This window comes from Ursus maritimus, unplaced genomic scaffold (assembly GCF_017311325.1).
Source record: "Ursus maritimus isolate PB19 unplaced genomic scaffold, ASM1731132v1 scaffold_5, whole genome shotgun sequence".
Lineage (NCBI taxonomy): Eukaryota > Metazoa > Chordata > Mammalia > Carnivora > Ursidae > Ursus > Ursus maritimus.
The window spans coordinates 45152748-45158744 of record NW_024426663.1 but is presented as its reverse complement, the minus strand read 5'-3'; the positions used below and the strand labels follow the sequence as shown (position 1 = coordinate 45158744).

Here is a 5997-nt window from a genome sequence, read left to right as displayed (position 1 = left end):
AATTCGAATTTCTTCATCAACATTGTAACTGATCTTATTGCAATTAATTCAAACAAGCATAAAGGGATTGTCAGATCCTCTTGGAGTCAGGAAAAATACATCTATGTTCTTCTTTTCGTGGTTGTGGTTGTAAAATAAGCTGTGATTATATCAGAATCTTTTTTCCTGTATTTACTGTGAAAAAACATCAACCTACACAAAAGTAAAGTGAGCAATAAACTGCCATGTGCCCATCATCCTGATTGGACAATCATCAGGAAGTTGTCACAATTGTAGAAATGCTTTTAAAGGCTAGTGCAAGTGCACAGTGATGGATTGATGGCGAGCCTTTCTCTGTGGGCCTCTCATAGTGTACCCATGCCAGAGGAGCGTGCAGCCCTGAGCCACTGCCCAGCCTCCTCACTGGTGGGCTGCGAGCACTGAAGGGGGCTCAGGGTTAAAAAAAAAAAAAAGAAGAAGAAGAAGCCAATACACACATTTAGCTGTATATTTAGCAGTGCAAACTGGTCCTCTGAGCAGCTACCTCTCAGGTCCAAGGGCACTACAGCTCAGGCATCTACCACTGCGCAGTGACAGAGCTATTCTCTCCCCAGGGCACACCTCAGGGTGACTATTAGTACTTCAAATTTGAACTTTTCTTTATTTTTATGCTTCATTGGTTCTGTGGGTTTTTGAGCTTTTTTTAAGATTTATTTATTTCATTTGAGGCCAGGGGGGTGGGGCAGATGGAGAGAGAGAGTCCTAAGCAGACTCCTCTGACTGCAGAGCCGGGGCCAGAGGTGGGGCTCCATCTCATGACCTTGCGATCAGGACCTGAACCCAAACCAAGAGTCAGAAGCTTAACCGACTGCACCACCCAAGCACCTCAGTTCTGTGAGGTTTTAAAAATTACTACATAAATAGTACGCACACATTGTATTCCATCAAACACTACGTGGGAGTTATTACCATTTTTTTCTTTTTTGAAAGAGCTCAGTCTCTTCTTAACTCTGAGGTGACTGCTGTTCACATGAACAGGTTGATTTGAATCATTCAAAGCTTTTCTTCAAATCCACACAATTATGTGCAAACATATGCTGCTAGTTCGTAAGGGCTTGTCTCTTAGCTCCAGACTACTCTCTGTTTTGTGATGGTGGGATTGTAACTGTTAGGACCCTGGTTGTTTCCGGTGTGCGACTGACTGGATGAGGTTCACTTACATTGCCTGGAAAGGATTTTCACTCCTGCAGCTGCATCTGTGGCCCCAGGCAGTGGCTGAGTAAGGCTTGAAGTTTTCTTCAACAATTGCAGAACCAGATTCATCACACCCTCTCACTTACAGATCTTCAAGTTCTCTTTTAGTTATCTAGTTACCCCATTCTAGTTAACGGATTGATACCTAGTTCATTGTTATTTTATATTTAGCTTTCTCCATTTCGAAAATCTGATACAATTTCTCTCCTCCTCCTAGTAATGGGCACAGAAATATTCATATGTTGGAATTTTTTCATTCTTCTTATTTACATATGTACTTTTTACAATAAATGGGATAATGCCCATTACTTTGCAACTTGCACTTTTCACTTACTGTTTCATGGACAGCATTTCCAGGTCAGTATATATAACTCTAATTTTCTCAATAGCTGCATAATATTCCATCATATGGACAGACTGTAATTTATCCTACCATTCTGTTGATGGATGTACAAGTCAAGTCCTAATTTTTTGCTACTACAAAAATTGCTTCAATAAACATTCTTGTTCATATATCCTTTATACTAATACATTTGTTTCTATTAAAAATTACTAATAGTGGGATTGCTATGTCAAAGAATGAGGCATTTATATTTGTGTGACACCATGCATACTGAATTGAACTGGTCATACTCCTCAGTTTATGACTATATCATGGATTCCCCTCTAGAGCCTCCAGAAAGAACACAGGCCGGCCAACGCCTTGATTTAATCCACAAGACCCATTTCAGATTTGTGACTTTCAGAACTATAAGATATTAGATCTGGTTGTTCTCAGCTGCTAAGTTTGTGGTAGTTTTCTTTTCTTTTCTTTTCTTTTCTTTTCTTTTCTTTTCTTTTCTTTTCTTTTCTTTTCTTTTTAAGATTTTATTTATTTATTTGACAGAGAGAGACAGCCAGCGAGAGAGGGAGCACAAGCAGGGGTAGTGGAAGAGGAAGAAGTAGGCTCCTAGCAGAGCAGGGAGCCCAATGCGGGGCTCGATCCTGGGACCCCGGGATCACGCCCTGGGCTGAAGGCAGATGCTTAACGACTGAGCCACCCAGATGCCCCATGTTTGTAGTAGTTTGTTACAGTAGGAATAGGAAACTAATACACTGTTCTTATTAAGTTTAGGTATTAATGTTATATATTACCTCAAAAAGTTCAATAGCTTCCCACTCATCTAATCCCACTACTTATTTTTTCTGAGTCAACTTGATAAGATAGATGTTACTAGATTGTTGTCCAAAGTATGAAATTCATGTTTCTCCAACAATGCATGAAACATTTCCCACTAATTCCCATAAGTAAAGAATACTATTGATTCTTTTAATGTTTAATGTTTCACTCATCACATGAGTGAAAACTGATATCTTATTGTTGTTTAATTTGCATTTCACTATCAGTAAATCAAAACACTTTTTTTGTTGGTTATTTGGATTTATGATGTTTTACGAATGTTCCCAAATTTATTATTTTTTCATTTATTTATGCTATCTTCTTGCTACAAAATATTTTTTATTTATATATGTTTACCTTTTCTGTTGCTGTTTTTAGGTTTCCAGGCTTGGTTAAAGTCCCTCATGCCCTTCAAAGGCTCATGTAAACTCCTACATTTTCTTACGAGATTTTATTTTTACAATTATGCCTTTAATCCAACCAGAATTTATTTTTTTAGATATTATAAAATATAGAATTCATTCTAGTTTCTTCCCAATTACAACAACAGTATTTATTAAATAATTCAGCTTTTCCTCAGTGAACTTAATTATCACCTTTGCCATGTATTAAATTTTAATTTATACTGTAACTATTCCTAATTTTTTAAGTTTTGTTCCTTCACTGGTACAATTTGGATTCAATTTTATATTAGCTTTATAATGTATTCCAATATTGAGTAGGTGAATTTTCCCACACAGTTGTTCTCTCTCTCTCTCTTAATGCTTTTCGTGGTTATTTCCTTATATTTATTCTTTGATACAAATTTTAAGATCCAATTTTTAATTGGATTTTTTTTTCTTTTAGAAAAAAATTGTACTGAATTAAATTTACAAAATAATTTTAGGAAATTTTAGGAAATTTGACATTTAACGATACATTATCTATTGAGGAAATCTTTTCATTTGTTTCATTATGACTTATATTTTTAAAAATTGCTTTGCCAGGGGTGCCTGGGTGACTCAGTTAGTTAAGCATCTACCTTCAGCTCAGGTCATGATCCCAGGGTCCTGGGATCGAGCCCTGCATCAGGCTCCCTGCTCGGTGGAGCACCTGCTTCTCCCTCTTTCTCTCCTCCACAAGCACTCTGCTTGTGCTCTTTCTCTCTCTCTCACTCACTCTTGCTCTATCTCAAATAAATAAATAAATCTTTAAAAAAATTGCCTTGCCAAATTTCATTTACTAGCATTTTATTTAAAATTTCTGAACCTACAAACTGAAATTACTCTATTGTTTTGCTTTTTTGTGTTTGTATGAGTATGCTGGATTTGTAAAACTATTGTGAAGAGTTTCATGTTTTCATGTATTCCAGAATAGTTTGGGAAGCATAGGAATTATCTGTGATTTGAAAGTTAGAGAGAATTTAGCTGTAATATTGTCCAGACTTATTGCTCTTTTCATTATTTAAAAGCAATCTTATTATGAAAAATTTCAAATATATACCCAAGTAGAGAAAATAGTATAATGAATCCTATGTACCTTTCACCCAGCTTTGACAATTATCATAAGAATTTTCCATTCTTGTTTCATTCATCTTTCCACTTTTATTTTGCTGGAATATTTTAAAGCAAATCTCAGGGGAGGAGGTGGCTGTGTGGTTAAGGTGGATGGATTGTTAAAGCAAATCTCAGATTTCTTATTTCATCTGTAAGTAGCTCACTCTGTTTCTCTAACAGATAAGGTCTTTTTTTTTTTTTAACATAACCACCTCATCATACCTAAGAAAAAATTTCCCTGACTGTTTAAAAAGTATCATTTTTGGGCCCCTGGTTGGTTCAGTTGGTTAAGCATCTGCCCTCGGCTCAGGCCCTGGGATTGAGCCCCACATCAGGCTCTCTGCTCAGCGGGGAGTCTGCTTCTCCCTCTCTCTGCCCCTCCATCTGCTTGTTCTCTCTCTCATGTGAGCACACACTCTCAAATAAATAAATAAAACCTTAAAAAGATATCCTTTTACTTCTGTTTGTTTGAATCAGAATCCAACCAACATCCAGCACATTGCTTTTTTGTTGTTCTGTCTCTCGAGTCTCTGTTCATTTATAAAAGTTCTCTCTTATCTCCTCCCACTCTACCCTCCCCATGTCACTTATTTGTTGAAAAATCAGATTGTTTGCCCTACAGTATATTCTAGATCTGGATTTGGTTAGTTGTTTCCCTGTAGTGTCACTTAACTTCTTCCTCTTTCCCTTTTTTCTTCTCTTTTTTTTTTTTTAATAGACTGAAAGTTAAAGTCTTGATTTTCTTTAAGTTGAATTATTTTGGGGGTGCCTGGGTGGCTCAGTCAGTTAAGCGTCTGACTCTTGGTTTCCACTCAGGTCGTGATCTGGTGGTTGTGAGACAGAGCCCCTTGTCGGGCTCCACACTCAGCAGGGAGTCTGCTTGAGATTCTCTCTCCCTCTGCCCCTCCTGCTCAGGCTCACTCTCTCTCTAAAAATAAATAAATAAACCGTGAAAAAAATAAGTTAAATTACTTTTTTGTTGAGGATTCTTCATAGATGGTGTGGTATACGTCATACTGCACTATGTCATGCTTGCCCTTAAGGTCTGATTGTCCCACTTATAATGATACTGAGATTGATGGTTGAATTCAGGTATTACCAGGCTAATCCAGTCATTATAAAGTTCACCATAAGCCTTTCACCTAATAATTTTAGCAGCCATTAATAAACTTTCCTTATAACCATTGTTTCATGAGGATTTATTAAAATGGGTGATTTTTTTCTACCATTCTTTCTGCCTTTGCTAGCTGAAATGCCTCAACAAAGAAGAATCTTCCCTTATCAGCTATTTAGTTACACTGAAATACAGCTGCTTTCCTTTTATAAATAGTAGATTTAACTTCCCCAATATTTTCAATGATATTGACAATTGGGGTTTTAAAAAACTTTTAGTCATTTATATTTCCTTAGAAAACATTTCTTCCCTCTAGATTTTCACTTTACTACCATAGAACGCACTAAGCATTCTTGTATGATTCTTTTGACATCTATAGTATCTTCTTTTCCTTTTTTTTAAAAAATATTTTATTGATTTATTTGGCAGGGATGGGGGCAAGCAAGGGGAGCAAGAGAAGGAGGAGTAAGCTCCCCATTGAGCAGGAAGCTTGATGTGGGGCTCCATCCCAGGACCCTGAGATCATGACCTGAGCAGAAGTCAGATACTTAATGGACTGAGCACCCAGGTGCCCCCATATCTCCTTTTTCAAACCTAAAATATATATGGGGGGGGCACCTATGTCTGTGTATTACCTAAGGTGTTTGTATATTATTTATATTTACAAAAAAACAGTTTTAGGTTTTATTTATCCTTCTGACTTTCCCTTCTATGAATCACTTCCTAAGTGATTCCAAGTACTCATGACTGTTTCACATTTAGAGAGGGTCAGCGGTTGGGGGTAGTTTCTTAAGTAATTTATATTCCAAATTACCTTACTGTTACATTTCTCACCCCTCATTTGCATATGCTCACCTCACACCAGATGCCCACTGCACCCTCAGTGTACCTCGATCACAGCATGCTCCCCACTATTTCATAACTTTAATTGCTATGCCATCCCATCTCTACATCTC

The 5997-nt window shown here is 37.1% G+C and overlaps 1 non-coding gene across 1 annotated transcript; it reads left to right on the top strand.

The window, feature by feature from the left end:
- Positions 1–302: 302 nt before the first annotated feature.
- LOC121100855 lies at positions 303–438 on the top strand. The gene has a single exon (XR_005832642.1). It is a non-coding gene; the product is annotated as a small nucleolar RNA SNORA42/SNORA80 family (small nucleolar RNA).
- Positions 439–5997: the final 5559 nt, after the last annotated feature.